This window comes from Sapajus apella, unplaced genomic scaffold (assembly GCF_009761245.1).
Source record: "Sapajus apella isolate SASKATOON/1434 unplaced genomic scaffold, GSC_monkey_1.0 scaffold2, whole genome shotgun sequence".
NCBI classification, from domain to species: Eukaryota; Metazoa; Chordata; class Mammalia; order Primates; family Cebidae; genus Sapajus; species Sapajus apella.
The window spans coordinates 12,631,449-12,650,314 of NW_022436942.1; the positions used below are offsets into that span (position 1 = coordinate 12,631,449).

The 18,866-nt window shown below is 39.4% G+C and overlaps 1 protein-coding gene across 2 annotated transcripts in view; it reads left to right on the forward strand.

The window, feature by feature from the left end:
* Positions 1–5,838: 5,838 nt before the first annotated feature.
* CUNH12orf66 (chromosome unknown C12orf66 homolog) overlaps positions 5,839–18,866 on the forward strand; it is a 47,521-nt gene continuing 34,493 nt past the window's right edge. For both annotated transcript variants that reach the window (XM_032288588.1, XM_032288576.1), the window contains exons 1-2: positions 5,839–5,843; positions 18,712–18,717. The gene's annotated coding sequence lies outside the window, so the exon portion shown is untranslated. The remainder of the gene's footprint in view (positions 5,844–18,711; positions 18,718–18,866) is intronic.

Sequence of the window (18,866 nt, forward strand, 5' to 3'; positions counted from 1 at the left end):
GGCATTTGAGGAGGTTTAAAAACATATCTAAGTCTGTAATATTTCAAAGAACTAAAGGAACATGACAAAATGGTAAGATTTGACAAAGCTTGGCGATGAGTTCACAGATGTCTCTTTACTTCTTTGCATGCTTGAAATATTTCACAATAACAACAATTAAAGTATCTCTATGATTTGGAAAACAGAAAAGCATTCTAAGTAGACGAGAAAGTATAGGTGCCAGGCACGGTGGCTCACGCCTGTAATCCCAGCACTTTGGGAGATCGAGGTGGGCAGATGGCTTGAGCTCAGGAGTTCAAGATCAGCCTGGGCATCAAAGCGAGACCCCATCTCTATAAAAATACAAAAATTAGCCAGGCATGGTGGCATGCACCTATTATCCCAGCTACTCAGGAGGCTGAGGTGACAGGATGGTCTGAGCCTGGAAAGCAGAGGTTGCAGTGAGCCGCGATCATGCTACTGTACTCCAGCTGGGGCAACAAGCCAGACCCTGCCTCAAAAAACAAAACAAAACAAAACAAAAACAAAAAAAAACAAAAAACAACACACAAACAAACAAAAAAACCTGAGCAAAAGCACAGAATCCTGAAATTCAGGGCTGGGTGTCTGGTCCTATTAAAGGTGAGTGCTAGAAAATAAGGCTGGAAAGGTAAGGTAAGGTCAGATCACGCAGGACTTAAGTGGTCCTAATTAACTGAGAGGGCTGTGGTGGTGGGGAATCCCTACAGATTTCTGACTTGTTAGATGATACGATCAGAGCAGGAAATTATAAATAGAACTCTAGGAGAATTTTACAGGACTGAGAGGGCCCAAAGTTGAAAGGATCTTATTAATAATGATTCAGGTGAAAATGATATCTCCCTATGTCCCCTGACATCCTGATTTCTTCCCTTGTTCTGCTTTTATTTAAAACAAAACAAAACCAAACCACTGAAACCATACATTTCCACAGGGAAGTCACAATTTCTCCTTCCCAGGCCAGATTCTTTGTAGTCTTGTCCAATTATAATTGTAGATAAAGGGTTGGTAAACCTTTCCTGTAATAGGCCAGATAGCAAATATTTTAGACTTTGCAGGCCATACAGACTTTGTTGCAGGTACTAAACTCTGTCATTGCAGCAAGAATAGCAGATCCAGAAAATACACAATGAATGGGCATGGCTGTATTCCTGTAAAACTTTATAGATACTGTTAAATTTCAGATGATTTTCATGTGTCATAAAATATATTTCTTTCAGTTTTTCAACAATTAAAACACGTAAAAAAGCAATCTTAGCTTTCAAGCTATATAAAAATAGGCTGCAGACTATGGAAATGCAAAACAAATGAGACACAGCTTCTCCCTAGGATGGTTATATAAAAAAGTTGGATAAGTGTTAGCTAGAATATGGAGAATGAGAACCTTCATACGTTACTCCTGGGAATGTAAAATGCTACAGTTGCCTTGGGAAAGTTTGGTAGCTCCTCAAACAGTTGAACATAGTTACCATATGCTCAGGCAATTCCACTTCTAGGTATGTATCAAGAGAAATGAAAATATGCCAACACAAAAACTTGTACAGGAATATTCATAGCACATTATTCATAATAGCCAAAAAGTGGAAACAACTCACATGTCTACCAACTGATGGGTGAATAAACAAAATATGGCCTAGCTGTATAATGGACTATTATTTGGCAATAAGAAGAAATTAAGTATTCTAGCCAGAGCAATCAGACAAGAGAAAGAAATAAAGAGCATCCAAGTCAGTAAAGAGGGAGTCAAACTCTTGCTGTTTGCCAAGGATATAATCATATACCTAGAAAACCTCAAAGACTCCTCCAAAAAGCTCCTAGATTTGATAAATGAATTCAGTAAAGTTTCAGGATACAGAATCAATGTACTCAAATCAGTAACCCTGCACCAACAGCAACCAAGCTAAGAATCAAGAACTCACCCCTTTTACAATCGTTGCAAAAAAACAAAAATGAATAAAGAAAAATTCCTTGGTTAGGAATATACCTAACCAAGGAGTTGTAAGACCTCTACAAGCAAAACTACAAAACACTGCCGAAAGAAATCATAGACGACACAAATGGAAACACATGCCATGCTCATAGATGGGTAGAATCAATATTGTGAAAATGACCTCATTGCCAAAAGCACTCTACAAATTCAATGTAATTCCCATCAAAATATCACTACCATTCTTCACAGAATTGGAAAAAAAATGCTAAAATTCATATGAACCCTCAAAAGAGCCCACATAGCTAAAGCAAGACTAAGCAAAAAGAACAAATCTGGAGGCATCATATTTCCCAACACCAAACTATATTATCCGGCTATAATCACCAAAACAGCATGATGCTGGTATAAAGATAGGCACAGAGACCAATGAAACAGCATAGAGAACCCAGAAATACAGCCAAATACTTATAGCCAACTGATTTCTAAGCAAACAAAAACATAAAGCGGGGAAAAGACACCCTATTCAACAAATGGTGCTGGGATAATTGGCAAGCTACATGCAGAAGAATGAAACTGGATCCTCATCTCTCACCTTTTACAAAATCAACTCAAGCAGCCAGATGCGGGGGCTCACACCTGTAATCCCAGCACTTTGAAAGGCTGAGGCGGGTGGATCGCTTGAGGTCAGGAGTTTGAGACCAGCCTGAACAACATGGTGAAACTCCGTTTCTATTAAAAATACAAAAATTACCCAAGCATGGTGGCACATGCCTGTAATCCCAGCTACTTGGGAGGCCAAGACAGGAGAATCACTTGAACCCAGGAGATGGAGGTTTCAGTGAACAGAGATCGCGCCACTGCACTCCAGCCTGGGCGACAAGAGTGAAACTCCATCTCGAAAAACAGAACAAAACAAAACAAAAAACAAAATCAACTCAAAATAGTTCAAAGACTTAAATCTAACACCTAAACCATAAAAGCTCTAAAAGATAACATTGGAAAAACCCTTCTAGACATTAGCTTAGGTAAAGACTTCATGACCAAGAACCAAAAGCAAATGCAACAAAAACAAAGATAAATAAAATGGAACTTAATTAAATTAAAAAGCTTCTGCACAGCAAAAGAATCAGCAGAGTAAACAGACAACCCACAGAGAGGGAGAAAATCTTCACAAACTATCCACAAAAGACTGATATCCAGAATCTACAAGGAACTCAGACAAGTCAGCAAGAAAAAAACCAATCCCACGAAAATGAGGTAAGGTCATGAATAGACAATTCTCAAAAGAAGATATACAAATAGCCAACAATCATATGAAAAAATGCTCAACATCACCTATTATCAAGAAAATACAAATCAAAGCCACAATGTGATACCACCTTACTCCTGCAAGAATGGCCATAATTAAAAAAAAAAAAAATAGATGTTGGTGTGGATGTGGTGAAAAGGAAACACTTTTACACTGCTGGTGGAAATGTAAATGAGCACAACTACTATGAAAAACAGTGGAGATTCCCTAAAGAACTAAAAGTAGAGCTACCGTTTGATTCAGCAGTACCACTACTGGGTATCTACAACACAGAGGAAAAGAGGTCATTATACGAAAAAGACACTTGCACACACATGTTTATAGGAGCAGAATTCACAATGCAAAAATATGTAACCAGCCCAAATGTCCATCAATCAATGAGTGGATAAAATGTGATATATGTAAAATGGAATACTGCTCAGCCATAAAAGGAAATAAAGTAATGGCATTTGCAGCAACCTGGATGAAGTTGAAGGACATTATTCTAAGTGAAGTAACTCAGGAATGGAAAACCAGGTATCATACATTCTCACTAATAAGTGGGAGCTAAAGCATGAGGATGCAAAGGCCTAAGAATGATACAATGGGCCAGGTGCAGTAGCTCAAGCCTATAATCCCTACACTTTGGGAGGCCAAGGCAGGTGAATCACCTGAGGTCAGGAGTTTCAGACCAGCCTGGCCAACATGGTGAAACACCATCTCTACTAAAAATACAAAAGTTAGCCTGGTGTGGTGGTGGGTGACTCTAATCCCAGCTACTCATGAACCGGGGAGACGGAGGTTGCAGTGAGATGAGATTGTGCCACTGCATTCTAGCCTGGGCAACAAGAGTGAAATTCCATCTCAAATAAATAAATAAATAAATAAAGAATGATACAATGTAATATGGGGACTCAGAGAGGTGTGGGAGGTGGGGTGAGGAATGAAAGACTATATATTGGGTATAATGTACACTGCTCAGGTGATGGGTGCACTAAAATCTCAGAAATCACCACTGAAGAACTTATCCACGTAACGGAACATCACCTGTTTCCCAAAAACCTACTGAAATAAAAAACCAAAACATGAAACAAAAAAAAGGAATGAAGCATTCATGTGCTAGAACATGGATGAGTCTTGAAAACATTACGCTAAGTGAAAGAAGCCAGTCACAAAAGAGCACATAATGTACGATTTCATTTATACGAAATGCCAGAATAGGCAAATCTATAAGGACAGAAAGTAGATTAACAGTTGCCCAGGGCTGGATGGGCGTGGGTTTTTGGGGGGAGGAAGTTGATGAAAACGTTATAAAATTGTAGTGATGGTTGCATGACTCAGTGAATATACTAAAAATCACTGAACTGCACACTTTAAAGGGTGATTTGTATAATATGTGAATTATATCTCAATCAAGCTGTTAAAAAATAAACAACAGTGGGCTGTGGGCCAAATGGTCCTGCAGGTGGTAGGCAGGTTGGCAACTTCTATTGTAGAGACATTCATGCAGTACCCCAGATGAACTGACTCCTTTCAGAAGCCTGTTAGTGGCTTCAGCTATTTAAGCTTGGAAGACTCACTTAAGGAGGGCTGGAAGTTGACTGTAATCAGAAAGTCCTTTGTTCTCAGGTCTTGCTGGTGAAGGGATCTATCTTATAGATGTTTGATGTAAGCAATAATGAACTCCTCACCATGCGGTGGTTTGTAATTACAGCCATTAATTCAGCTCAGGAACTCAGGTACATTCAAACTCACTGTGTTTTCTAGTATTGGGTTCTTGTACAGCTACTCGGTTGCAAGGACCCTCACTTGGTCTCAGCCACACTTCCCAGACAAGCAATCGTTTTGTCCGTCGCTCTTCTTCTAGACCATTTAGTTAGTGTCTTAGTCCACTCAAGCTGCTATCACACAATGCCATAGACTGGGTGGCCTATACACAACAAATATTTATTTCTCACAGTTTTAAGGAACTGCAAGGGAAGTTCAAGATCAAGGCACTGGCAGATTTGGTGTCTGGTGAGGGCCTGTTTCCTGGTTCATAGATGGCTGTCCTTTCACTGTGTCTTCATATAGGAGAAGTGGCCAGGGAGCTCTTTGGAGTCTCTGATATAAGGGCATTAATCCCACTTGTGAGGGCTCTGCCCACATGAACTAATCATCTCTTGAAGCCCACACCTCCAAATACAAGCACACTGGGGGTCACGTTTCAACATACGGATTTTGGGGAGACACAAACATTCAGTCTATAGCAGCTAGTCAGCTTAAATTCCTAACCTCAGATCTGAAAAGCAAAGCTTCATCTCACTGTCCTTTTGGAGAGCTAATGTGAGGGGCTAATGGTAGGGTTTAAATTTCCTTCTTGCAATCAGAGTCCTGGCCAAGGCAACTCCTTAGTTTTTGTACTGCACTTGGGATCTTACATGTTCATTCCACAAATACATATTTTATGCCTCCTATGCATTGAGCATTATCCTAGGTGCTATAGTAGTGAACAAGAAATAAAAATCGCTGCCTTTGTGGAGTTTATATTTTATTTTTGTTTACTTATTTATGTTTATTTTATTTTTTTGAAATGGAATCTTGCTCTGTTCCCCAGGCTGGAGTGCAGTGGCACAATCTCAGCTCACCACAATCTCTGCCTCCTGGGTTCAAGCGATTCTCCTGCCTCAGCCTCCCAAGTAGCTGGGATTACAGGCATGCACCACCATGCCCGGCTAATTATTGTATTTTTAGTAGAGACAGGGTTTCCCCATGTTGGTCAGGCTGGTCTCAAACTCCTGACCTCAGGTGATCTGCTCACCTTAGCCTCCCAAAGTGCTAAGATTACAGGTGTGAGCCACCGAGCCTGGTTGGAGTTTATATTTTAGTAAGATGAAGTTAACTCTTCTTTCATCTGCTTCTTTCCATAATGAAATACTATACTTTATCATCATGAGTTAGTCTTGAATCAGAGTCCTATGCTCCATGAAAGGCCATTTCACCACTTCCTTTAGGCAGAATACAGCCAAACTCATCCCGGACTGAACTATTAAGTCCTATGAGTTCTATCTACAGCACAGTTAAAAAACATCCCATTCACTTATCTTTTTTCTTTTCTTTTCTTTTCTTTTTTTTTAAAGAAATGGGGAGCTCACCATGTTGCACAGGCTAGACCTGAACTTCTGGCCTCATGATCCTCCTGCCTCAGCCTCCTGAGTAGCTGGGGAAGGCGTGTTCCACAACACCTGTCTCGGCAAAAGCTTTTGTATGTGTCTCCCTGAATTTTCAATTTCCCCATTGTTACTGAAATAATCAAATCTGATAATATTCTTTCCTTATTTAAGCCTTTTAATAGCTTTTCCATTTTTCTTAGAATTAATTCCAAAATACTTACCTGGCCTATGGTGGCACTGCACGTACTGGTCCCCACCTACCTCACCTGAAATCACCCTGCCTGTAGCTTACAATGTTCCCACCACATTGGTCTTCTCTCTTTATCTTGAAATGCCAAGCTCCTTCACACCTCCATTTTACGTGCTGTGACCTTTTGCCTGAAACACATAAACCTCCACCAGGTTTATGTACACTTAGGTCCACAAAACTGAGCTTTTTCCTTAAGGCTATTTCTGATCCTACCATGTTATACACTTGTAGTTATTACCACAGTTATTTATGTTCATATTTAATTAATGTTACCTCCATTAGACTACAAGCTCCATGAAGCAGGGTCACGTATTATATGTTTACCACTGTGTCTCTTCACCTAATCCAGGATCTGGCTCATAGTATTGGGTTCTTTTGCTTATAGTATTGGATCTTCTTTTTCAAAATATCTGTGTGATTGAAAACAACTCAAAAGGTGTTTTCAATCACAGACAGATATTTTGAAAGAGAAGATCAATTAGAACAAGATAACTATGAAATTACCTTAAAAAGTAAAAAAGTCGGGAGGCTGAGGCAGGAGAATTGCTTGAACCCAGGAGGTGGAGGTTGCAGTGAGCCACTGCACTCCAGCCTGGCACCTGGTGACAGAGTGAGACTCTGTCTAAAAAAAAGTAAAAAAGTATTTTATGGCTATATATTATGATACAAATTAAATTAAAATAATGGAAAAAGAGGGATATGACTAGAAAAGGAGGAAAACAGAGGGGGAGTGAGTGACAAAGAGACAAGGAGGAAATTGGCAGAGTTACAGCTAAATTGCAAAAGGAGGAAGGTGGGGAAAAAGAGATAATTTTATTCAAAATAAAAACTAGTGATGGTTTGACTGGCAGAGAATTTGTACTTTTAGACTTGGACAATTGAAACCCAGAACTGCTACCCAGACACTGATCAGAGTCAAGACTACCCCAAATTTTGTAACGACCAATTTTGTCTACTTCTTTAAGCCTTTTGTATCAAAACTTCACATTCTCTCAAATGAGGTATTACAAACCTTCCTCAGGAGGGCTAGAAGTTTTAGGAAATAAAGCACATTGCAGTTTTTCTGCTTTCAAGAGGGAAGTTTCTCAGTCGTTCACTTCCAGACTCAATTCTAGGATAATTTGTGTTTAATCTCCCCTCATTTTATGCCACCCAGGTGGTGATAGCTAATTTTTAAAAACTTGGAAGAGAATCTTTGGTTTTATAATTATGTGTCAGGAAGAGGGCATTTATGGAAAGAAATGTTTAATAACATGCAGAAAGCAGAGTCCCAAGGGTCCGGGCAGACCTTTGCCTCAAATGTAAATGAGGGAATGTAGGGAAATGCCACCTTTTAGTATGTAGGCAAGAATGACAGGAATGAATGTTCAGAGGAGTTAAGAATTTAATGATATAGCCATAAGAAAAAGTGCTCTAAAGATCATCTCTGAGGTGCACAAGATATAAATTTTAATGATGCCTGTGTCGCTATAAAAAACAAGTCCACAAGGCACAAAGGGAGAGTCCTAATGAGTGCTCAATCTGTAGAAATAACTGGAAAGAAAATGTTGACAGAGGTATATTTCCCATACAGTTCTAGAGTTTAAATAATGCCTATGTATGAAAACTCTTAGATTTTAAGAGGAACAAAGTGTATTTTCTGGTGCTCATGGTATACAGTACTAGCAAAACTGATTATTTCAACACTAAATTACAGAGTATTAACTGTGTGCTAAGCAGTATAAAGATTAATAAGACCCAGTGCTTAGCTTTAACAAGCTTACAATACAACAAGGGGAACAAGATAGCCACAAAAGAACTATAAGGTAGTTGATAATAAATTACCAGGAGATTCAAAGCTTTATGAGGGTTAGAAGGAGAAAAGGCTCATAATCTTACTGAGACAATCACTAACATTTTCATGAAGGAGGCAGCATTTGAGATGAGGCTTTAAAAATAGTAATATATCCACAGTCTAAAATATGAGGGAATATCATTTCAGAGAGTGGGTACAGCAACAGCAAAGGTACAGAAGTGGGAAAGCAGGAGAGATTTTTAGGAAATGCAAGAGTTATTTTGCCAGAGTAGAAAATGTGTATGTTTGAGAAGGGCAGTGGGAACTACTACTAGAATGGTAGGTAGGAGTCAGATTGTGAAAAGACTTTTATTCATTCATTCAACAAATATTCACTGAGCCCTTGTGCCTGGCATTGTGCTAGACTCAGTGGGCAAAACAAAAACAAAAAAATAGAAGCCAGCACACACTTGTACTCCCAGCTACTTGGGTGGCTGTGGTGGGAGGATATAGCTTGGGGCCAAGAGTGCCAGACCAGCCTGGGTAACACCATGAGAACCCATCTCACACTCCCCGACACACACTCCCCAAAACAGATAGGGGTCTTAAATGCAACCACATGAACTATGCATTCATATATTTCCTCAACCAGAGACCCAAACATTCTTTTCTTAAATTAAGTCATATTTATTGTTTGCTCCCCAACTTTTTTTTTGAGACAAGGTCTTACTTTGTCACCCAGGTTGGAGTGCAGTGGTATGATCTTGGCTCACTGAAGCCTCAACCTCCCAGGTTCAAGTTATCTTCCCCATCTAGCTACAACTACAGGTGCATGCCACCATGCCTGGCTGATTTTTGTATTTTTAGTAGAGGCAGGGTTTTGCCATGTTGGCCAGGCTGGTCTTGAACTCCTGAGTTCAAGCAATCCAACTGCCTTGGCCTCCCAAAGTGCTGGAATTACAGGCGCCTGCTACTACACCTGGCCTTGCCCCCCAACTTTCATGACAAGTTAGTCAAATTTATCAGTGGTGGTAGTCTGAGTACATGTGAAGAGAAATGCCTTCTCCCTGTCTCACAAGGGTTCAAAAGCAATTTTGAAGAAAGAAAGAAACACATTTGCAACCAATTATACTTTCAAGTTACATTCTAGTTTCAAGAAACTAGGTCAGATTCCTTAGCAGGTTCGGAAGGAATTAACTCGTTCCTTTCTGGGAACAGTGCCTTCTATAACTTGTTCTGCCCAGAGGCTGGCCCTGCTCAGTTTATCCCAGGGAAGGTAACAACACAGTGATGATCCTGTCCCAGTGGCTGATCCACCAGACTGGCCAAATTTGAACTTGAGCAACTGGAAGCAACTGCTAAAGAATTTCAAGGATAAATTCTTGCAGCTGTTTTTAGCCTTGAACATGACTAGAATATCAATCCATAAGCTGGAGGTGGCACACCTTGAGGATCTGTTGAAACTACAGGAACCCAGGTCTTAAAGCGGCAAATATGGGCATGCTGACTATTAAAATAAGAGGTTGTGTTTACGTTTAAACTCTTTTAAAAAGAAATGTGAAATAACAAGCATTAAAAATAGAAATGGAAGTAACTGAAATGCAGGGCAATTATATAGCTGACAATTAAAATGAAATGTAAGAATACATTAGGGAAAAGACCATAATAAAAGATTATCATTAACTCAAGGAGTTATAATAAGGAGGCTTCCCAGGCTGAGTGTTAATTGGGTATACGGTGGAGGCAGGGGCTTAAAAAGCTTTCTCAGTTTGAAGCCCAAGTGTTGGAACTCCTTGTCCTCAGGGTTTTAACTCAGGCCTGACAGTAAATACTTCAGGAACTGCTGCCAAACTTGTCACTGTAAGTCCTCACACAAGCTTCCGGGCTTTCAATATCCTCACTGATGAATGTGAATTTACTTGCTATTTTACTTACCACTTACCTTAGCCTCCCAGTAGCTAGAACTACAGGCATATGCCATCATGCCCAGCTAATTAAAACAATTTTTTTTTTTTTTTTGTAGAGACAGGGTATCACTATGTTGCCCAGGTTGGTCTGGAACTCTTGGCCTCAAGTGATCCTCCTCCCTCAGACTCCCAAAGTGCAGGGGATTATAGGTGTAAGCTACCACACCCCTCTGGAGCCATTTTTTACAATCAAATTCTGAGTGACTCTCTCTGGCTTAGAAAGGAAGACACAGCAGAAATACCATTTTTTTTTTTTTTTTGAGACAGGGTCTCACTCTGTTGCCCAGCCTGGAGTGTAGTGGTGCAATCATGGCTCACTGCAGCCTCAATTTCCCTGGGCTCAGGTGATCCTCCCACCTCAGACTCCTGAGTAGTTGGTACCACAGGCGCACGACACCATGCCCGGTTACCTTTTGTATTTTTTTTGTAGAGATGGGGTTTTGCTATGTTGCTCAAGCTGGTCTTGAACTCCTGTGCTCAAGTGATCTGCCAGCCTTGGCCTCCCAAAGTGCTGAGATTACAAGCATGAGCCACTGTGCCTGGTCAGAAATTTATTTTCTGACCATTCATTTAATTCTGTCAATAACCATACATGTTTTAATGCCTAATATATTTCTAGCACAGTACTTGATGCTTGAGGAAGAGAAGTATCAGAGGCTAATAGCTATGGATTTAGGATCAACACAAATAAAGGGAAATAAAGAAAAAAATAAAGGTATAAGATAGTAAGTACATGATTAGCTATTCATCTTTCTCCTTTATATGTACTGTGCTAAAAAGGCATTCTTGTCAAACTGCCTTGCTACCATGGTGACAGTTACTAAGAAATATACAGATGCACATATGAACAGGTTACAGAGTTCTGGTTTCTTTTTTTTTTAAAAAAAATCTGTAGCATTTTCCCTGTCAGATGAATGATTCTTAGTATCAGTTTCCATGCAGAGGTGATTCATACAATCACCTTCGTCAATTCTCCATATTCAAGTCCTTAAAGAAACTGGAACAAGAGCATGCGGACCTATCTATATTGACTCTCAACAGCTAGGGATTTTCCTGCTGCTCATAGATCAGGCATTAACTCTTCATGTGTAACTTGAGAAAGCTATGAAATGATTTGGGATTTTCTGATTCCCCTGTAAGCGATGGGGTTGGGGGTGGGAAAAGAGATAAGGGGCTGGTTCCCTCTAGAACACTCCTTCCTGTATCTGCCATTATCCACAGGCCAATACCTTTTTGCCTGCACTGGGCATTAAAGAAATCTTCTGCATTCAGTCACAAGAGTAGCTGGTTGGGCAGTGACCACAGCTCTGCTTTAAGGATAAGACTTATCTGTGAGTACAGAAAGAGAAAAGGTTTCCAAAGGTTCTGAGTGCTGATTTCTCTGTGGCAGCCCTAACTTACATCTGAATATCATCCCCAAAGGAATATACCATGTGACAACAAACACAGATTCTTGTGAGAATGGATATTTCCCCTTGGACAAATTTCAATCTCTTTCTATGTATCTTTATACACATTTACCATGAGCCTGTTATGTATTGTGCAGAACACCAGACCAGGTACCATGAAAGAAAACTATAAAACAAAATTGAGATCCTACAGGAGCTTAGAATTTAGAGGGTAAGATCTTACCACACGGAAGTAATAATGACGGAATGAAAAACTAAGCAGAATTTATTTGTAGAGTTCTAGATTTTTGGAACTAGAAGTATTGTAAAGATTATTCTCTGTTTGGCAGAGGAGAAAATTGTAGCCCAGAGAGTTAGTAGTTTACTTGAGGTCACAAAGTGAATTAGTGGCAGAGCCAGAAATATATCACGGGTATCAAGAACTTTGTTTATCTTATCACATGTAACAACTATTAAGCATCAATTCGAGGCAAGGTAACATGTAGCTTGAGATAATACATGAAAAATGCCTAGTACCGTGTCTGGAACTATTAGCTGTCATCATTATCACAATCATCATCATCATAATGGTTAAGAGTACACATGTTGGTATTAGCCAGGCCTCCACGTGAGTCCCAGTTCTTACACTTACTGTGTAACTGTGGACAAGTTATTTACCTTGTTTCTTCATCTATAAAATGAGAATAAAAATATCAACTTAATAGGATAATTGTGAGGATTTAATTAGGTAATAATGTACAAAATGCTTCATGTATTACCTAGCATGTTGAAACTGTTGAAATATTAGCTGTTGTATTACATTTATTAACCTATATAGATACACAGGGAGTCAAAGACACAGATATAGAGTATTGGTGGAACTTCTCTTTGCCCTGACAAAAAAGGAGGCCAGTCAATTAACATTTACTGAGCTTTCACTGTATACAGGTGTCAGTGCACAGTCATGTGGAACAAAGAAAATAAGAGAAGAAATGCTATTTGTGATGTTATAATATATAAACTATTTATCATTCACAACAAATACACACCAATTGCCGACAGTGATGTGTAAGACTGAGTTTCTGCATGCAAAGAGCCAGTCTAGTGGAAGCAGCAGCAATAAATTAGGCCATTGTGACATGGAGTGATATACACATTGTAGAGGTAGGGCTAAGAGCTATGAAAGGTTATGAACGGGCATCTAATCCACTAAGGGTGGAGGTAGGGAAGGGAGTGTCAGGGAAGGTTCCTCAAATGAAAGAATAAGGAGTTGGCCAAAGATGAGAAGAGTTGAATAGAGCCTAAAGCAGCAAACCTGCTGTGGTGGGTACTCTGGACTGTCTCTGGCTCTCAGCCATTCCAATCTTCTAGTGTGCTTTCTTTGTACACAGAGGTTAAAGAAGGAATAAACACATTTCCCTCATGTCTTGTAGGTATGGTTATGCTTCTGCCAATTAGATGTACTTGGAGGGTTGATCCTAGGCTACAGTTATGTTTTGTTTCTGCTAGAAAACTAGTTGTGGACACATTGGACATTTCTGCAGCAGTATTTCAGTTTCTAGGTCCTACCCCTGTGCCTGCTGAGTAGAAGTTGTAGGGGCAGCAGTGACCATTCCTTTATCCTTTCCAATGATTTTGTAAGTTCCTGATAAACTGTATTAAATCAATTTTTGCTGAAAATAGTTTGAGTGGTTCTATTTCGTGCACCTAATACACCAACAGAATACCAAAAATGCAAAATGTGCTATATAGTTTTCAGGGGTCAGCAAACTAGCAAACTTTTCCTGCAAAAAGATAAGGGTGTAAATATTTTAAGCTTTCCAGCCTGGATAACAGAACCCCATATGGTGTCTTTTCCTCCTTCTTCCTCTTCTTCCTTCCTCCTCCTCTTCTTTCTCATTTTTTAAAATAACCCTTTAAAAATATAAAAACCATTCTCAAACCCTGCAAGCCAGATTTAGTCCATGAGGTATAGTTTGCTGACTTTGATAGAGTGTTGATGAGATGTCAAAAGAGCATGATGAAATGTCAAAAAATTAAAACACTGAAGGAAAATAACTCACATGTTTAAAAACAAGATATACTTAACGAGGCTGGGTGCAGTGGCTCACTCCTGCAATCCCAGCACTTTGGGAGGCCAAGGTGGGCAGATCACTTGAGGTCAGGAGCTCAAACCAGTCTTGCTAACATGATGAAACCCTGTCTCTACTAAAAAAATACAAAAATTAGCCAGGCGTGGTGGCATGCACTTGTAGTCCCAGCTACTTGGGAGGTGGAGGCAGGAGACTCACTTGAACCTGGGAGGTGGAGGTTGCACTGAGCCGAAATCATGCCCCTGCACTCCAGCCTGGGTGACAGAGCAAGACCCTGTCTCACACACAAAAAAATATATGTTTAAGATATGTTTAATGATGTTATCAAACTAAGACACACACCAAATCCTGGGGTGGGATCAATAGTTGATGAGAGGAGGCAACAGAATTCAGGTAAATAAACTGTCCCTTGCCTACCCAACTTGGATGCCCAGTCCATTAAAAAAATAATTTTATGATGGTTAAAAAAAAACACTTAAGTGTACAGTTCAGTAGCGTTATGCATATTCACATTGTTGTGCATCATATCTCCAGAACCTTTTCACTGTGTAAAACTGAAACTCTATATCCATTAAACAACTCCCCATTCTCCCCTTCCAGCCAGTCCCTGGTAACCACCATTCAACTCTCTGTTTCTATTAATGATTACTCTAGTTACTACATATAAGTGACATAATATTTGTCTTTTTGTGACTGGCTTATTTCACTTAGCGTAATATCCTCAAGGTTCACACATGTAGTATGCAATAGGATTTCCTCCTTTGTAAGGCTGAATAATATTCCACTGCATGTATGTAACATTTTTCTTCATTCATTCATTCCTTGATGGACATTTGGGCTGCTTCTGCCTCTTGGGTATTGCAAATAATGCTGTTATGAACAAGGGTGTAGGAATATCTCTTCAAGAACTTGCTTTCAATTCTTTTAGATATATGCTCAGAAGTAGAATTATTGGTAGTTCTATTTTTAATTTTTTGATGAACCTCCATACTGTTTTCCATAACAGCTGCACCATTTTACATTCCTACCAACAGTGTGCAAAGGTTCCAATTTCTTTATATCCATGCCAATACCTGTTATTTTTTTTTATTTGACTAGCCTAATAGGTGTGAGGTAGTACCTAACTGTAGTTTTGATTTGCATTTCCCTAATGATTAGTAATGTTGAGCATCTATCTTCTCATATGCTTGTTGGCCATTAGTATATCTTCTTTATATAAAAGTCTATTCAAGTCCTCTGCTCATTTTAAAATTAGGGCTTTTCTTGTTGAGTTGCAGGAGTTCTTTTTTTGTGTGTTCCAGATATTGAGCTCTTATCAGATACAGAAATTACAAATATTTTCTTCCATTCTATAGGTTGCTTTTCACTCTGTTGATTGTGCTAGTTTAGTTTTAATCTCTGTCCATGAATGAAAGTCTAGTCTACAGCAAATTGCTGGCAGTCTGGCCAGATCTGGAACCATCTTCTGTCTTAAGACACTAGTGGTAATGAGTCAAAACATCGTTCTTGGATACTTCAGAACTGGATATTCTGATCCTCTACAACATCCAAAAGCATTCTCTTATCTTTGAGCCAGAACCAGCCAACTCGAGGTTTCTGGAGCTGTAGAATTAGAAGCAGCCTCAAGACTGGGTAAGTGGGAGATATGGAAATGGACTCATTACATTCAGGTTTTCATTATTAATTGTCTGCCACTAGAAAGCTGAAATTAAAAATTTCAAGATCTATTTTTCAATTTATCATTGTTAATTTTTATTGCAAATGGTAGTTCAGTTCAGTTTCTTTGATGCTTCATGCTTATTCTGAGGAAATAAAACATCCCATTTCTGGAGACTGGAATGATTCCCGGGAAGTACACAGAGAGTTAATCCAAGGCTTGGTCTAGAATGCAACTCAGTTCACACAAAACTTGCTCCAAAAAACCTTGTGGATTCTGTTCAAGTGGATGTGAACACTATGGACTGGTGCATTTACTAAAACATCCTATTTGAAGAGATAAGGTTCTGACTTACATAAAGTCTATTTCCTCTTCCAATCACTATTGCCTTTGGAAGTACACAATTGGAGAAGCTGAATAGGTTGGCTTGTCAATATTAATGAGATTCTAAAAACCTAAAAAAATTTATAGTAAATGACTGATTGCCTCACTGTCAAAATTCCTATTCCTGAGATTTAGCACATACTGTATGATAAAATTACTTATCCAAGATAGCTTATGGAAACAAAATTTTGGAAAGACTTATGTACATTATTTTTCTGGTTCCCGCAAGAAAAGTAAAATGGGAGGGAAGGTTAGGGACAGAGCTGCACAAGGTCAAGTAGAAAATATGCTGAAAATGCAGGGTCCTAATTCTCTGACTTCTATGTTAAGTTGTTGCTATCCAAGTATTTACATACAATGATGTTTATCACTGCATATTTCAAATTATGAATGTCAGGAATAGTGACATTTAAGTTGCCAAACACAGTAGACTAAAAAGATACTTATTTTATTCATCATATCAAGAAATCCAGAGATAGGTGGTTACTAAAATTGGTTTAAATGTTCAGTGATCTTGTCAAAGCCAAGTACCTAATTTCTTGACTTTTCTTTCATGGATGAAAAATGGGTACAATAGCTCTGAACATCTCATTCCTTACCAAAAAAAAAAAAAAAAAAAAAATAGGTAAGAGATGATACCAGTTTGGGCTGTCCCATTTTACCTGGAAGGCAAAAGGTGTCCTGGAACTTCCCCATCAACTCTCACAAAACTTGGGCTTATTTCTCAATGGCTGGAACTTGTAAGTGAGGCTAAAAAACTAAATATTCCTAGATATTGTAGAGGTAGGCTACTGAGAAGGGATTTGGGAATGGGGCTTCTCTGCTAAGTTTTAGGGTCGGCTACAGTAAAAACCAGGAAATACCAAAATATCCAACAATACAAAATTAACTGAGTGTCACATGCCATATAAATCCCACGTGGCTGTTAAAAATTGTGTTGTGGGCTGGATGCAGTGGCTTACAACTGTAAAACCAGCACTTTGGGAGGCTGAGGAGGGCGGATCATATGAGACCAGGAGTATAAGACCAAGAGTTTGAGACCAGCCCAGGAAACGTGGCGAAACCTGATCTCTACTAAAAATATAAAAATTAGCCGGGCATGGTGGTGCATGCCTGTAATCCCAGCTACTCACATACTCACATGGCCGAGGCATGAGAATTGCTTGAATCTGGGAGGCAGAGGTTGCCCTGAGCTGAGATCATGCACTCCAGCCTGGGCAACAGAGCAAGACCCTATCTAGAAAAATACTGCTGCAGATAGTTACATGCTAAATTATCCATAAAACATTATCAACTAAACGTTTAATGTAAAATAAAAAGAAAATTTCAAAATTTTTAGAGCAAAATAAATATATATTGAAAAATTTTAAATGGACAGATGCAAAAAGAAAAAAAAATGGAACTTGTATTCCAAAAATGTGGACTTCAGTTGGGTGTTTCAGGAAACAGACTCTGAAGTAGAGGTTTGTATGCAAGTGATTTACTGGTGAGAACTCTCAGGAATAGCACCTGTAAGGGAAGCAAGGGCAGGACTGGGCAGAGGGGGAGGGTAAATTGCAGGGCAGCTGCCACAGGGGCTTTAACTTGTCTCATGGGACACTCTAAAGCTGGGATGTCCCAGATTGTGCCAATTGAGTCGATGCCTTGTACCTCCAAAACCAACCAGTCATTGGATCTGGGCTGATCCAAGGAGGGGAACGTTGGGTGAGGCAGTTACCTTCACTGAAGACAGTTTTAGAGAGGAATTAAACTATGAGCCAGCAACAGCCAATATTCCTGGTAGCTGTATCTTGGGATCTGGGCAGCATACCACAGCATCCACTAGAAATGTCAACAGTGATTATCTTGGTTTAGGGATTATATGCTTTATTTTCTTTTATCTTTTTTTTTTTTTTTTTTGAGAAAGAGTTTTGCTCTTGTTACCCAGGCTGGAGTGCAATGGTGCAATCTCGGCTAACCACAACCTCTGCCTCCTGGGTTCAAGCAATTCTTGTACCTCAGCCTCCCGAGTAGCTGGGACTACAGGTGTGTGCCACCATGCCCAGCTAATTTTTGTATTTTTAGTAGAGAGGGGGTTTCACCATGTTGACCAGGATGGTCTCGATCTCTTGACCTCGTGATCCACCCGCCTCGGCCTCCCAAAGTGCTGGGATTATAGGCATGAGCCACCGCGCCCGGCCACTTTATTTTCTTTATATGCTTTATTTTTCCAAATTTTTGTATATATGCTTTATGTTTTCCAAATTTTTCACAATGAGCATAACACTGTACTAAGGATCAAATGAGTCAATCATATAAAGCACTGAGCACAGCTCCTATAATTTACTAAATACTCAATATATTTATAAATTATTATTTTGCATTTAGAAAGAAATCTATATATATATATATATATATATGTATAGGTACACATACAAATTTCTTTCTAAATTCAAAATAATCATAGGTAAACTTATTGAGTACTTGACGTATACACATATATAATTTAAAAAGAAAACATAAATGTATACATTGTCAAAAAGAATGAAAGTGTGAAAAAGGATTTAAAATAACACATGGATCTTGCTGTTCCTTTTGGTTTACCTGATCCATGAAAGTCTTCCTTATAATAGTTTCTTTCCAGCACTGTCCCATAGAAAGTTTTGTGGTGATGACAATTTCTTTTCTTTTTTTTTTTTTTTTTTGAGACGGAATTTCGCTCTTGTTACCCAGGCTGGAGTGCAATGGCGCGATTTCGGCTCACCGCAACCTCCGCCTCCTGGGCTCAGGCAATTCTCCTGCCTCAACCTCCTCAGTAGCTAGGATTACAGGCACGTGTCACCATGCCCAGCTAATTTTTTGTATTTTTAGTAGAGACAGGATTTCACCATGTTGACCAGGATGGTCTCGATCTCTTGACCTCGTGATCCACCCGCCTCGGCCTCCCAAAGTGCTGGGATTACAGGCTTGAGCCACCGCGCCCGGC